This window comes from Etheostoma cragini, chromosome 3 (genome assembly GCF_013103735.1).
Source record: "Etheostoma cragini isolate CJK2018 chromosome 3, CSU_Ecrag_1.0, whole genome shotgun sequence".
Classification (NCBI taxonomy): Eukaryota; Metazoa; Chordata; class Actinopteri; order Perciformes; family Percidae; genus Etheostoma; species Etheostoma cragini.
The window spans coordinates 23,155,660-23,168,997 of record NC_048409.1 but is presented as its reverse complement, the minus strand read 5'-3'; the positions used below and the strand labels follow the sequence as shown (position 1 = coordinate 23,168,997).

General features: G+C 40.0%; 1 protein-coding gene across 2 annotated transcripts in view; it reads left to right on the top strand.

Moving 5' to 3' along the window:
* Positions 1-13,338, top strand: part of LOC117939861 (SPRY domain-containing SOCS box protein 4-like) — a 38,180-nt gene that overhangs the window by 8,302 nt on the left and 16,540 nt on the right. The window contains exon 2 of one of the 2 annotated variants that reach the window (XM_034865287.1): positions 3,081-3,163. The gene's annotated coding sequence lies outside the window, so the exon portion shown is untranslated. Of the gene's footprint in view, positions 1-3,080; positions 3,164-10,442; positions 10,690-13,338 lie in introns of those variants that run through there. The other variant, XM_034865294.1, reaches the window with a different exon arrangement.

Genomic DNA, 13,338 nt, shown 5'->3' with positions numbered 1-13,338 from the left:
TTGGAAAAAGGCTGCAATGAAACAAAGAGTGAAAAATTTAAAGGGGTCTGAATACTTTCCGTACCCACTGTATTTATGAATGGTTTAGCAGTCAGTTGCTTTGGGGTAAAGAAGCACCTTAGGGCTCCAAACAAGGTTATCCATCTTCACACCGCATTGGCACTCTGCATGCATCTTTATTGTACGGTTTAATAGTCTCTCTGATTTTCCAGTCTAGGCCCATACACAACTCTGACTCAGAAAGTAGAATGTGATTGGTCGCTTGAGACTGTTTTGGACCAAAACACACAGGGCTGGAAGGAGAGAAGGTAGATGAGGCAGAAACGATTGAGGCTGTGTTATCCCATGGGCCTTCTACTGATAAATGGTTCACCCCCTCTTCCCTCTAACCATCATTAAAACTGTCAAATCATTAAAAGCGGTAGTCCTCCTCCATAATCCCCAAACACTGAGTGGTGACATTTTCTGCCAGCTCAGTTGGCCTCTTCTTTGCTCTTGTGGAGCATGGTAAATTGCACTCCCAAGTTTGAACTAAATTGGAGTTATACCCCAGTTACTGTGCACGGATTGTCCTGTTTTAATTATCAGTGGATAACAAAATTGCAATAGAGCAAATGCTAACAAATTTGCTATAATGTAAATTACAGTACAGTATTGACACTCCAGCAATGGAGCAGTGATGAGAACAAAAACCTTATGGGTTAATGGGGCCAATCTATTTAATCAAATTCCATAATTATACACCGGAATATCTATATATTTACTGTTTATTTTATGTGTGGCCTGATGTTGCATTACACATAAAATCAATGATCCCAGTCACTTGCACACTCTATACAGTTGATCAATTAAACACTGGTATCAGATTGATACTCTGTATCAGCCGATACGCAAAACCCAGATATTGGATTCCGGACCAAAAAAGTCTAATTTTGCATCCCTGCTCTAGAGCAGTTGGAGGTTAAGGGCCTTGAACAATGGCAGTGTGTTCTTGAAAAAGGGATCCATACTTAGTTAAGTTGGCAGTACCAAACATAGATTCTTTTGGCACCTATTACATTACATGTCTGATGCTTTCATACAAAGCGACTTACAATTGCTATGTCAGAGGTCGCACGGCTCTGGAGAAACTATGGGTTAAGTTTCTTGCTCAGGGACACATTGGTTGATGTATCGCAGTGGAAATTGAACCGAGGTCTCCCACACCAAAGGCATATGTCGTATCCACCGCAATCAACGAAAAAGGAAAATAAACTACTCGCCATTTAAGTACAGTAGGCTACCAAAAATAGTGACGTAACACATTTAATTAAATATGGCCCTGATACAGGCTTTATCTGACCCTCGTTGTCTTGCTTAATTACTAAACGGCGCTTTGTCATTGGCTGAGGATAAAGCCCTGAACTTTTGAGAACCTAGAAGGGAGAGCATTTCAGCGCTAGGGATTGTTTAAAACCTAATTTATACAGTCTTATTTTAAAACTCTCAGAAAAAAAAAGCGTTTTTAATGCAGTTGGCTGCTAAAAAAAAAAAAAAAAATCAAAGTCATTATGAAAAGAAAATTGGTATCTAAGTCATTTAAAAATTGCAAACGGGTGAATTGAGATTGCAGTTTCAATAAGTTTATTGTGCAGGCCGACTGCCGCGTATGGCATAGATACAGCACATTTCCAAACACACAGGAAACCATGTTACCATGAGAAATCTATAAATGTTAACTGGGTTTCTATTAATCACAAAACCTGATGAATAAACTTTTTATCGTTTACTTGTTTTAGTCTGCCAAAGGCTAAGAGAGTAGATTTCTTAAATGCATAAAAGGGCACTGATTGCTGCTAATCTCTTCTGTTGGCCGAAGTTTGGCCGGTCAACATTTGAAGTCTCAGCAGATAAAATAACTACTCCTCTGAAGCTACACTTGTTATGGAAATGCAGCCAGTGCTTTGAGTGTTTTACGTAACAGACGGAGTTTTAGAGTATTGCTGGACCAATGAGAGTGATGTTGGCACAGAAGCTGCAGCAGTGCTCTCCCCCATCTGTCAAACGGCTCTCTGGGCTGCCTTGATTCACATTAATGTTCTCACTTGAGGACCTTTAGTCATAACTCTAGTACTAACACGCCTTTTGCGACTTGTTAAATTTGTGTGTCCGTGTTTGTGCACCCTACATACGCAGCAAAATTTCCCTGGCCTGATCCCCAACTTAAACTGCCAATGTCAGGCAGGGGACACCACCCCCTGTCCTTTAATGTTTTTGAACTGTCCTGAAATTTAATGAAAGTTTAAGATTGCACAGGCTTACCAATTCTCCTTTTCTTGTTTCTTTATTCCTTTCTTTTGTATCTTCGTCACTATCCTCTGATTCTGAGCTTTTTCAAATTGGCCTGAATTTAAAATGGACCCAACCCAACGCAGGGTGTCCTAGAGGACATCTCAGCTCTGCCAACTATTGCTTATAAAAAAGGAAGACCTCTCTTTAGACTGCTGTAAATGGGCCAATATCTAGTGAACCACAAGATAAAACAAAACAATTCGGTTTGTCAAAACTAAAGTCTTTAAATGAAATGAGCCTCCTCACCAATGGGCAAACCCCTTCTGCTGTCGCTGTAATTACTGTCTCTTGGGTCTAATATGTTAATTTAACTTTCTCTTCCACACACACAGATTAAAACGCATGTTATTCAAGCTTTTGAGTTAATAGCACCTAAACTGTGGACGCGCCACCCTTACGGTCTCCTGTTTCTGTGGATTCTTTTCACGTCAAATAAATACGCCTATTTAGACAGGAATTTGGTTGACTTGCATCTGGTCTGCACTTCTTGTTCTATTGTGGAATTGTTATTGTGCTTCGTGTTCTGTTCTCATCATATATTGATCTTAGTTAGTTCTTAGTTTTGTACTTTTTAAACATGTGGCTCACGTGGTCACTTCATATTTCAGGGACGTTTTTCTTGTTTTATGTCCCCGTTTAGACCTTTTGTCACTCATGTCTGTGAAAAGGGCTTTTTAAATGCATTTGACTTGTTTGCCTCTCGTGTTTCTTTGCGCCACCCTAATCAAACCTTTACCTTTTAACCACAGGAAATTACCAGTGTGATAGTGTGACCTGTGACTTGGCGGAGATGCACTTTTCTCTGGACGCCTGCATTTGGATGGATTAAGAGGTAAGATTTCAATCCCACAATCAAGTCCGCTCTTCCACCTTCGTTACGTACTTCAGCACTGCCTTCATTGTCTTTGTAGCTGCTTCTGTCTGTATTCCAACCCCAGAGCTGGTCAAAGCATTGTTTAATGATATTGGTGGTGATGGAAGGATGACTGCGACCTCAGCATGTGCCGATGGTGGAAAGTATATTTAATGAAGTACTGTACTTAAGTACAAGTTGGATGTAATTGTTCTACTTGTATTTCCATTTTATACTACTTCAAAGGGTAACTACTGTTTTTTTTTTTTTTCCTTCAAGTTGGAACCGATTTTCCTATGTTTTTGTGTCTAAGTGACTGATGGAACAACAATTTTTGAAATTGGTCTAGTTACAAGGTAAATCGCTGCAGTCAGCAGCGGCGAAACAAGCTACGATGTAAGTCAATAGGGCATCTGTCCAGTTTGTATTTACCTTCGCAAAAGTGCTCGTTTTGCCACTGACAGGCTCAGATTAATATTCTACATGTCTGACAATATTAGGGAAAGGATTTCTAAGGAGGTCGACTTTTCTGTTAAATGGAGTCTGGTGGGTTTAGCGTCAGCGACTTCAGAGCTGTTTTTTGGTTAAACAGGTCTCAGAGGTTTTCACTTAGTCGCTGTGGCGGCGCCGTTACCACCAGTCATACATTTTGTTTTAACTTTACAGCATTACATCTTCAAAATATACGGTCATGCAACATCTTAATTGACAGCTTAGCTTCTCATTATTAAGCCTAACGCAAAGCATAAGATGTCTTCTAGCAGTTATACAACTGTAATAAAGATGCCATGACACTGACAAAGATAGCGCAACTAGTGTTGAGTCGTGTTTGCATTCATACCTTTTCATTCTCTCTTTATCCACGTTGGTGATATTTTCCCAAAAAGCCGCCAAGACTCTAAGGAAATGGAATATCTAAGCCATTTAAACCATAACTATCTGTTCGCCTCACAATCTTGAAGTTACGAGGCCAAAAGACAAACGCTATTTCATGTCCTGGCTTTTCAAACAGGTCTGACTTCTCACATAACACTTCTAATGTCCAATGAGGTAGGGCTGCACGATTATGGCCAAAATGATGATCATGATTATTTTGATCACGATTATTCTCACGATTATTTGTTGATTTTAACCAAAACAAATTTTATTGTCACATAGGCTATTTATAACTGCGAGAGGGAGTGTGATGGACGTGACTCCCAGAGAGACGGCTGATCATTATGCACGGGTCGAATGGCAGACACAAACAATGTGTGTATGAAATGTCTGTATAGTCACTGCGCTGCATATTTATGAACTATGATATTCTGGCCATGGGTCACATCGCTCGACCAAGTCCAGCAGCTCCGTCTCACACACTGTTACTCTACCAACTGAAGTTAGTTGCATTCAATAACTTCTTCTGTGTTCTTTGCCGTGGCGGCTGCGAGAGAAGTTACCAGCGGAAACACTGGTACAAATACAGGTTTGCCCCTCATACTTAACAATATACAGCTGTGTTTAAAAAAAAAAAAAAAAAAAACAACAGTAAAACTGTGGACAAATGGTCAGTAGTGTGGACCGGCGGCCGCTATGCGCCCTGGCGCGGAGAGTAAGACTGTTTTTCCGACTGCAGCCTCCTTGTTTAATACTGGACCAATGTTAAAGATTGTTGTTCCCATCAGTCACTTAAACACAATCATAGGAAAATAGGGTCCAGGTTGAAGAAAATGGTGGTTGCTCTTTAAGTGCAAGATGTTCCCAACCTTTTTAACGTGAATGCTAGCAAGAAAACTGTTGGGGTTCTCTTGTCATGTTTTTGATGTCTGAGTTATTAGTTCCAACCAAGAGACTTATACTCTTTAGACTATTCAGAGCATTTCATTTAAATAACTGCTCACATTATCCAATATTTCACAAAAAGACGTCAGAAAGTGAGAAAAAAATAATAGATTTGTATAGCGTCATTTTTTTTCTTTCTCTCTCCTGTTAATCATCTAATGACCCTACACTTGACTGTGCTGGTTGGAACCCCCTACACTACCTAACTGTATATAAAGCAGATCAAACTAACTCACCTCTAGAAAATGGTAAAATGGTACTTACACATTGATTCATCATTAAGAATATGTCATATCAAATCTAATTGTATTGCAGCATAATGTCTCCTGGGACAAAGTGTTTTTTCTTTTTGTTAAGAGTGTTGTACTGATACTATTTTTGTACTTGTAGGTATGATATGAATGCAGGTCTCGTAATGGATTACTTTGACCATAATGCACTTTATACTTTTAACACAAGTACAGGATCTGAATACTTCTTCCTCTACCAGTGAGTGATAGGCTTTTGTTTAAAAATGACAAAGTATCCCAGCAGTGAGAAGTGGTTGATGTGAAGACTGAGCTACCTCACATTCTCCCACCCAGCTGTGGAAACCTGATCAGACTGGTTTGGGTTTACCTGTAGGAGCAGGGAAACTGATCCAAGGCAGCTGCTAAATATTGCAGCAGGATCTAACTCAAACGCAGCCGATATGAACCACTGTCTCAGTTTTGGATAAAGTTTCATCCTTTGAAGGCCTGTGTCACCAACCTAATTGCTTCAGAATTGCAAAACAGCGTGACACGGGTGCTGCTGACCCATGTATTTCAGTTTGTGTGAAAATTACATCTACAGAATAAAGTCTTTACTAAAACTATATATAGGTAAAGCATTGGAAATTACAGAAAACATCAGATAACTTTAGCGCTATAGTTCTGACTTTACTCACATAAGTCCATACACCAGGATAAATAAGATGTTGTTTTTAGGCAAATTAATCAAGACTAGGGCATGTTTTGTGCTTTCAAAAATGCCGTCAGTGTAGGTATGTAGGTATTTTAATATGAATGTTTATGTTAACAAATTAATAAACATACCTATACAATATATTATAGTTATCACAATATTAGTCACACTTTGCCAGACCCTCCTCCAAAGTGCACTGAAGGAAGAGTCTGGCTACAGTGTCACCAGCAAAGCACCCCCACACCATCACACCTCCTCTATGCTTTACGGTGGGAACCAGCCATGTAGAATCCATCCGGTCACCATTTCTCCGTCGCACAAAGACACGGCGGTTGGAACCAAAGATCTCAAATTTGGACTCATCAGACCAAAGCCCAGATTTCCACTGGTCTAATGTCCATTCCTTGTGTTTCTTGGCCCAAACAAATCTCTTATAATTGTTGCCTCTCCTTATAAGTGGTTTACTAGCTGCTATTTGACCATGAAGGCCTGATTCATGCAGTCTCCTCTTAACAGTTATTCTTGAGATGTGTCTGCTGCAAGAACTGTATGGTATTCATCTGGTCTTAAATCTGAGCTGCTGTTAATTTGCAATTTCTGAGGCTGGGGACTCAGATGAACTCTTGGTCTTCCTTTCCTGGGGCAGTCCTCATGTGAGCCAGTTTTGTTGTAGCGCTTGATGGTTTTTGTGACTGCACTTGGGGACGCATTCAAAGTTTTTGCAATTTTCCGGACAGACTGACCTTCATTTCTTACAGTAATGATGGCCACTTGTTTCTCTTTACTTAGGCCAGAAATTCCACTAATTAACCCTGAAAAGGCACACCTGTGAATTTCAAACCATTTCAGATGACTACCTCATGAAGCTCATTGAGAGAACACCAAGGGTGCACTAAAAAAGCGAAGGGTGGCTACTTTGACGAATCTAAATATAAGACCTATTTAAGAGTTATTTCACACTTTAAGTACATAATTCCACATGTGTTCATTTATAGTTTTGATCCCTTCAGTGATAATCTACAATGTAAATAGTTATGAAAATAAAGGAAACTTATTGAATGAGAAGGTGTGTCCAAACTTTTGCCGTGTGTGTTTTGTGTGTGTGTTTATTTTGCCACATGGCAAAAAATCGCTGCAACCATGGTGTCAGAAATAGGGCACAAGGACGCCCAATGTGGCAGTTTCCTTGTAAGTTATCCTGCTGACATAATGCACCCCCATAATGTTGTTCGGACAGACCTGCCCCCACTTCCTAAAAAAAATCCTTATGGAAACACTAATTATATTATAATTTGGATGCACCATGTGTCATATGCATCTTTGCCTGCCTAGTCCTGTTTAGGGTCAACAGTGGCTGCAGCACAAAATAAACGTAACGCTAACAGACACACAAGCCAACAGCTATCAGCAATTTAGTTTCCCATTCAACTCACCTGCATGTCATTGTACTGTAGGAAGGAACCTGAGTGGTCTGAAAAAATCCTCAGAAACACAAGGGGAGCACACAGAAGGGCCTTAATGTGTGGTATGGGAGAAAGTACTTGGCAACAAAGCCACCCCAGTGTTGAGGTATTAAATAACCAATGTTGCCATATGTGAATGTACATTTCAACGAGCTCTGACTATTTTGGGTTTGCAAAGAGAAAAACTTTGCTTAGTTTACTTGCTGATCACATCTTCACTATGAAAAGATTTCTGTCTTTTCTCCAACACTTGGGAGACATTACCATGGTGGCAGGTTTACCTTTTACGTCTTTGGTGTTTGGATTGCGGTCCTGTGTTTGTGGACACAAGCAAGAACTGGACTCTCAGAGAAGGTTAGCTTTGGCTCCTGTTTTTAACACGTGGTTGCTAACAGATTCTTTTACTGGGTAAACGGAGACATGGAGACGGCAACCTGCTACTCATTCGCAGCTATAGGGCGTGTCTTTGTCTGAGGAGCAGGAAGTCATTTGGACAAATGGGTCTATTATTGACTGGCCCACTACCTTGCTGACTAGACTTTTCGAGCTGCACATTGTAAAGTCATTCATTTACTTCATGGGGGATGAAAGAAGTTTTTTTTTTTTTTTTTTTTTTTTTACGGTACTACATGTTTTATTCATGTCTTAAATATCCACTCTTACCTGTCTTTGATTCTTTCCATTTATTCATTCTTTCACTTTATACCGGATAAGAGGACTTAGATGGACAGATGAATTTTTTTTTCTCACCATGTTGCGTTTTACATTTTCCCGGTCCTTAGCCTGTCCCTGCAATCAACTGCTTTCATGTTTCTAGGTATTGCAGTCAATGAGACAACTAAAATGTTTTTTTTTTTTTCCTTCTTCTCGTAATACTCTATGCCCTTTAAGGATTTTACACACCAACAAACACACAGATGACTATTGAGTGTGGTTGTGGCCTAGTCTTTCTCATCCCTACTTGAGATCATTTAACGCCATGCTGCTCTCGTATCAATACCTCAGACCACATCAAAGCAAGGTAGCCTTCCAGCAAACAGCAGCAGCCTTCAGTCTGAGTCAGTGTAGTGTTGTGAATCGGTTATGAATGTGGTGAATGTGCATTTTTCTTGTACAGTGAAAGCTCCAGTGTGGTTTTCTTGCCTGAATTAATTTGAACCAAGTCATATTGAAATACTGCAGACTTCAGCATAAAACAATCTTTGGACGGAAGAGTGCAAGAATGCACTGATAAATGCTGTTGGGGGTTTTCTTGTTTCCCTTGGGCAGAAAGAAGAGGGAGAGAAGCAAGGATACATAGGTAGAGAGCGGAGGGGGGGGGTGTCAGTTCCAAGGAGAGAGGAAGAGTAAAGACAGTTTGGGTGGGTTATCTCCAAGCTCATGACTGACTTTTTCATGCACACGCATCGTAATTTCAAAAAAGCCACACTGAATTATTTTGCTTGGCATAACTTCTGAAATCTTGCCAAAACACAATTTAAAACATTCACAAACGTTTGGCCTGGCCTATCTTTGATTCCATCCTCCGGCCACTTAACATTTTAGGATAAACTAGTGCAGGGCTCAACAGTAACTGTTGCCCGGATGTAACCCTATGCTTGGCAACCAGATTGAGTCAATTGGCAACCTGTAAGAGTTGTTTTTTTGCATACGGGCAATGCAATTTTGTGTTCACGTTAACGGCAAATGTTAAAATCCGGTACGAATATGGCCGGACCGGACTAAATAGCGGATTTCGGTGCCTCGATACTGTGCTACCTAAATGTGTCCTCATTACTGTGCTACCTGCACTGCTCATGAAACAGATGATACAGGCAACAGAAACGTCGCTGCATGTCACACTAGTAAACACTAATAACACATTATTACACTTGGCAGCAGGTTACAGTGGTTAGTAGCTGGATTAAACCGTTAAAGTCCTGACAGCTAAACGATGTAGTGTGACTGTATTTCACTGTAGAGGATCCCAACATTGAGACAACAGTCTGCGCTAAAGCTATGAGCTAAAAGACACAAACTAGCACTGCTGTTGTCAGAAAAACAAAACCGGTTGGAATAAAGGTTGTTTAATTAATACAAAAAGATACAGAAAAGGCCAAATGTGTTAATTCCATCAACTAGTCTTTTAGTGAGCTGCACGGTGTCATTACTTTGGCTGTTGTGTTTTATTCTTATTCAAAATGTGTTTGCTGTTGTTTAAAAGGAAAAATAACAAACTGAAACAAGCAAATGACAATAATCAAACCTTTTTTTATAGTTAAAATTGAACATTAAAGCTTTGATTTGACTGTCCTCATAGCAAATGTCTGAACTACACAGCATTTCCAAAAGCAAATGTGAATAGCAGCGTTCACTATCTTGCAGTGTGATAGTCATAGATGAGTTATTGCATAAAGAAGATGTAAATACGCAAATGGCGATGCTGAGGTCCAGATCCATAATAGGTAAACTGTGAGCCAAAGTTAAATAGATTTTAATTTATTGAGCATGTCCCAATTTGACAATGCACATGTCCTTCAGTCCACCAGCAATATATCTGTCAAGTGTAAAGTAGATCGGATAAGCGGTTCCCGGCATTTACGAAGTGTGCGCACATACACACATACACACGCATTCCTTGCTTTATAGTTTCATTTAGAACAAACAATGACAACTGTCACATGGTGTGAAAAAGTGAAATTGAATCCTTAATATCTTTAGTCACCAAAATTTTGATTTACCAATTATGTTAAATGCAAAACAGACTTCTACAGGGTGACTGCTTTCTTTAGCATCTTTCCTTGACTGGCCCAATGTATTCTGTCAGGGTTCAGCAGAGCAAAGTGGAAATGAGCTTTTCATCTGCAAATGTGGGTGAACTGTGTGTGTTTGTCCACTTTTTATTGTTTTTTCACCGTCTTCTGGGAGCGCGCAGTCAGTGCATCTGTGGGTGGTTATGTACGGCTTGGGAAACATTTTGAGAGTCCTCCACACAATCTTTGCCTCTTTTCCCTCCTCCCTCCAGCAGCTGTTTTCCTGCTTTAGCTGGGAAATGAAGTCAGGCTGTTTTTCCCCATCCTCGCGTCACCAGCAGGAACTCACAGACTTACGACACACACAAACACTTTTTTTTCTGTCTCGGCCCTGTCCCACAATCGTTAGGCTCTTGACTGCGTACTGACCTCGTTTTGGATTTCAAACTGAGAAGAAAGTATTCCTTCTCTCTACTTGGCTGATGATTGCATGTTCACATTGCTGTGTGATAGCTGCCTGACTATTCTGAGAAATGCTTTCACGGTAAGATGCCTCTTTTCTTATCACAGGCAACTTAAGTAGCTTGACCACTTGTTGGTGCCTCGTTCAGTCTGATCATTTTCTCGGGTTTCTTGTCTCTGTTAGACTTTTGCTGGACTTATCCCATGCAGACAGTTTTCAAACGTCTTTATGGCTGTGCCACAGCATTCTCAGGGTGTCCGCAGGTCCCAAAAAATCTTGGCATGAAAACAGTAATAAAATGATCACAGCCGTAGCATGTCTCAAGGATTTCAATGTGGCATTTGTTTCTTTTAGTGTTGGAAAGGTTTAAGTTTTTAATGGAGCTCTGAGTGTAAGATATTTTTATCAAGTTTAAAATGTTACAATGTTAAGCTTATTGATAGTAAAAGAAGTAGCTTGTTAATTCAGCTGATGTCCACTTTAATGTATTCTTGTTACATCTAATTAAAGGTTCCATGTTTAGTAGGAGTGGGAATCTCTGGGCACTTCACGATTCAGATTCAGACGCCTTCGATTCTAAACCGATTAGCAATGCATTTCGATGCAATGAACAATTTTGTATGTACATTTCCATGCGTGATTTAAAAAATATGTATACATAAATTTGAGTTTGTTATATTTTCACACATTATATACTGTATATCTGTCACAAGTTGTAATGAAATGTTTTGTCTACTGAGGCTTTTATTTTGTAGTCCTTCCATGCTTAAGCCTTAAACATGCTTGTGAAAGTCACCTTCTCTCTCTCAGTAATCTTCCATGTCAGAGGCTCAGCACCGCACCTTCAGTGTAGCGTCATGTCACATGTGAGTGACTGAGAGGTGGGAGAGTGACACATGATTGAAGACTTTCCGGTTGGGGTACACTAGGCGAGTTCAGTCTTGACTCATAATTACACTTTAAATAACGTAGGACACTGAGCTGAGTAGGTGTTAGGCTGATATGATGAATACTCAAATAAGCACTAGATCAGGTCTGTAGGCTGCATTTTAAACCTGCTCCTTTAAAGCACCCATATTATGCTCATTTTCGGGTTCATAATTGTATTTAGAGGTTGTACCAGAATAGGTTTATGTGGTTTAAGTTTCAGAAAGCGCCATATTTGTTGACCTGCACATTGTTGCAGCTCCTCTTTTCACCGTGTGTGCTAAGCTCCCTGTTTTAGCTACAGAGTGAGGCATCTCCCTTCTGCACCACCTTTGTTGAGTCACACATGCACAGTAAATACTGCTAGCTTGTCAGTTGACGAGGTTGCGCCACAGAAGATCCGCTTTCTTCTAATAAGTCACCATTGAGGCAATAAATTTTCTTCCTGTGAGTTATGTAAACAATGAACCGTAAAGTGCATAGGCACCTCAGGGACTTTATGGTGCGTTCAGGTGCACCTTGTGAATTCAGAGGCAGTTACCCTGTTAGTATTTAGTAGCTATTCATTTAGTTGTTTAACAGTATCTCAAATGACTTGTTTTTATCAATAAGTTTTTTCTCCTAAAATGAGCATGTGACCTTAAATAATCAAAATTGTCCAGTAAAATCCAAACGATATCCTACCCTACTTATGAATGTCTGATATTGTCTGTCCTTAAGTCTAACTCAAAGAACTAATGAAACTAATGAAGACAAAGGCTGACTGATAAATGGTGTGTGCGTACCCAAATTACCTCGTCTGTTAAGTGGTAAGTCAACCACTGGCATGCACGTAGATCCTGTGCAAGATGAAAGAACATTGACAGTCTGCATTTGTAGTCCCAGAAGTAGAAGTCGACAACCAGACGTTGCTGAAAAACAAATCTCTTCGCAGAACTGTGAAACTAAAACATGAAATGAAGTGAAATCTGAAAACACACATGCCCAGGGGGAGTAAAGGTTGCGCTTATTGTCCCAACACGAGTTGCCATCTGCAAACTGTCTGTCTGTGTATTTATCTCTGTGATGGATACTAGACTAGTGTATCAGTTTGTCATTGACCGAGTGAGAGGTTGTGTATATGTACTGTACGTGCTCATTCGAAAGGTCTTCATTGTTCCCCAGCTGTGCCATGTTCCAACGCTGATATGCTGATGTATGTGTTTGACTGGGTGATCCTTAAAAGTTCCTGCATTACCAGTCTGCATTTTGTGTGCTCTAAAGCCGTGAATGTGTCTTGTGTTAAGACTGGTTGTGCATGTTTGATATGCTAACAGTGGCTGTCACGCTACCAACGGCTCTCTTCCTGTCACTGCCTCCCTTACTCAAGAAAACAAGTGTGTCCCATGAATTCTGGTCAGATTCCTTCTTAAACAGCAACTGGGATTGTTGAAGCCATTTCATTGGCCCCCAGCGTGTGACGCTAGGGGTGGGAAAAGTTTTTATTTAAATATAGCCAAATTTGGTTAAGCTGTGTTGCACAAGGCAAGGTCAGGATTTTTTTGGATCACGGTTAAGTGTATGATACCAAGGTAAGATGTTTATTTTTTATTTTTTTTTATTTACAATAAAGTGATTGACATATCCAACTTTGAGTTTAAACTCTTGGACAACAATTAGAGTGGCAATTCTTTGTCCTAAACCACGCATCTATAACAACACCACACGTTACGTACCGACCAAACAAAGGAACAAATGTGCATTAACAGAAATTAAAATATTGTTTATGATGTTAACCACAGCAGTTTAAATTTACTTAGCAAA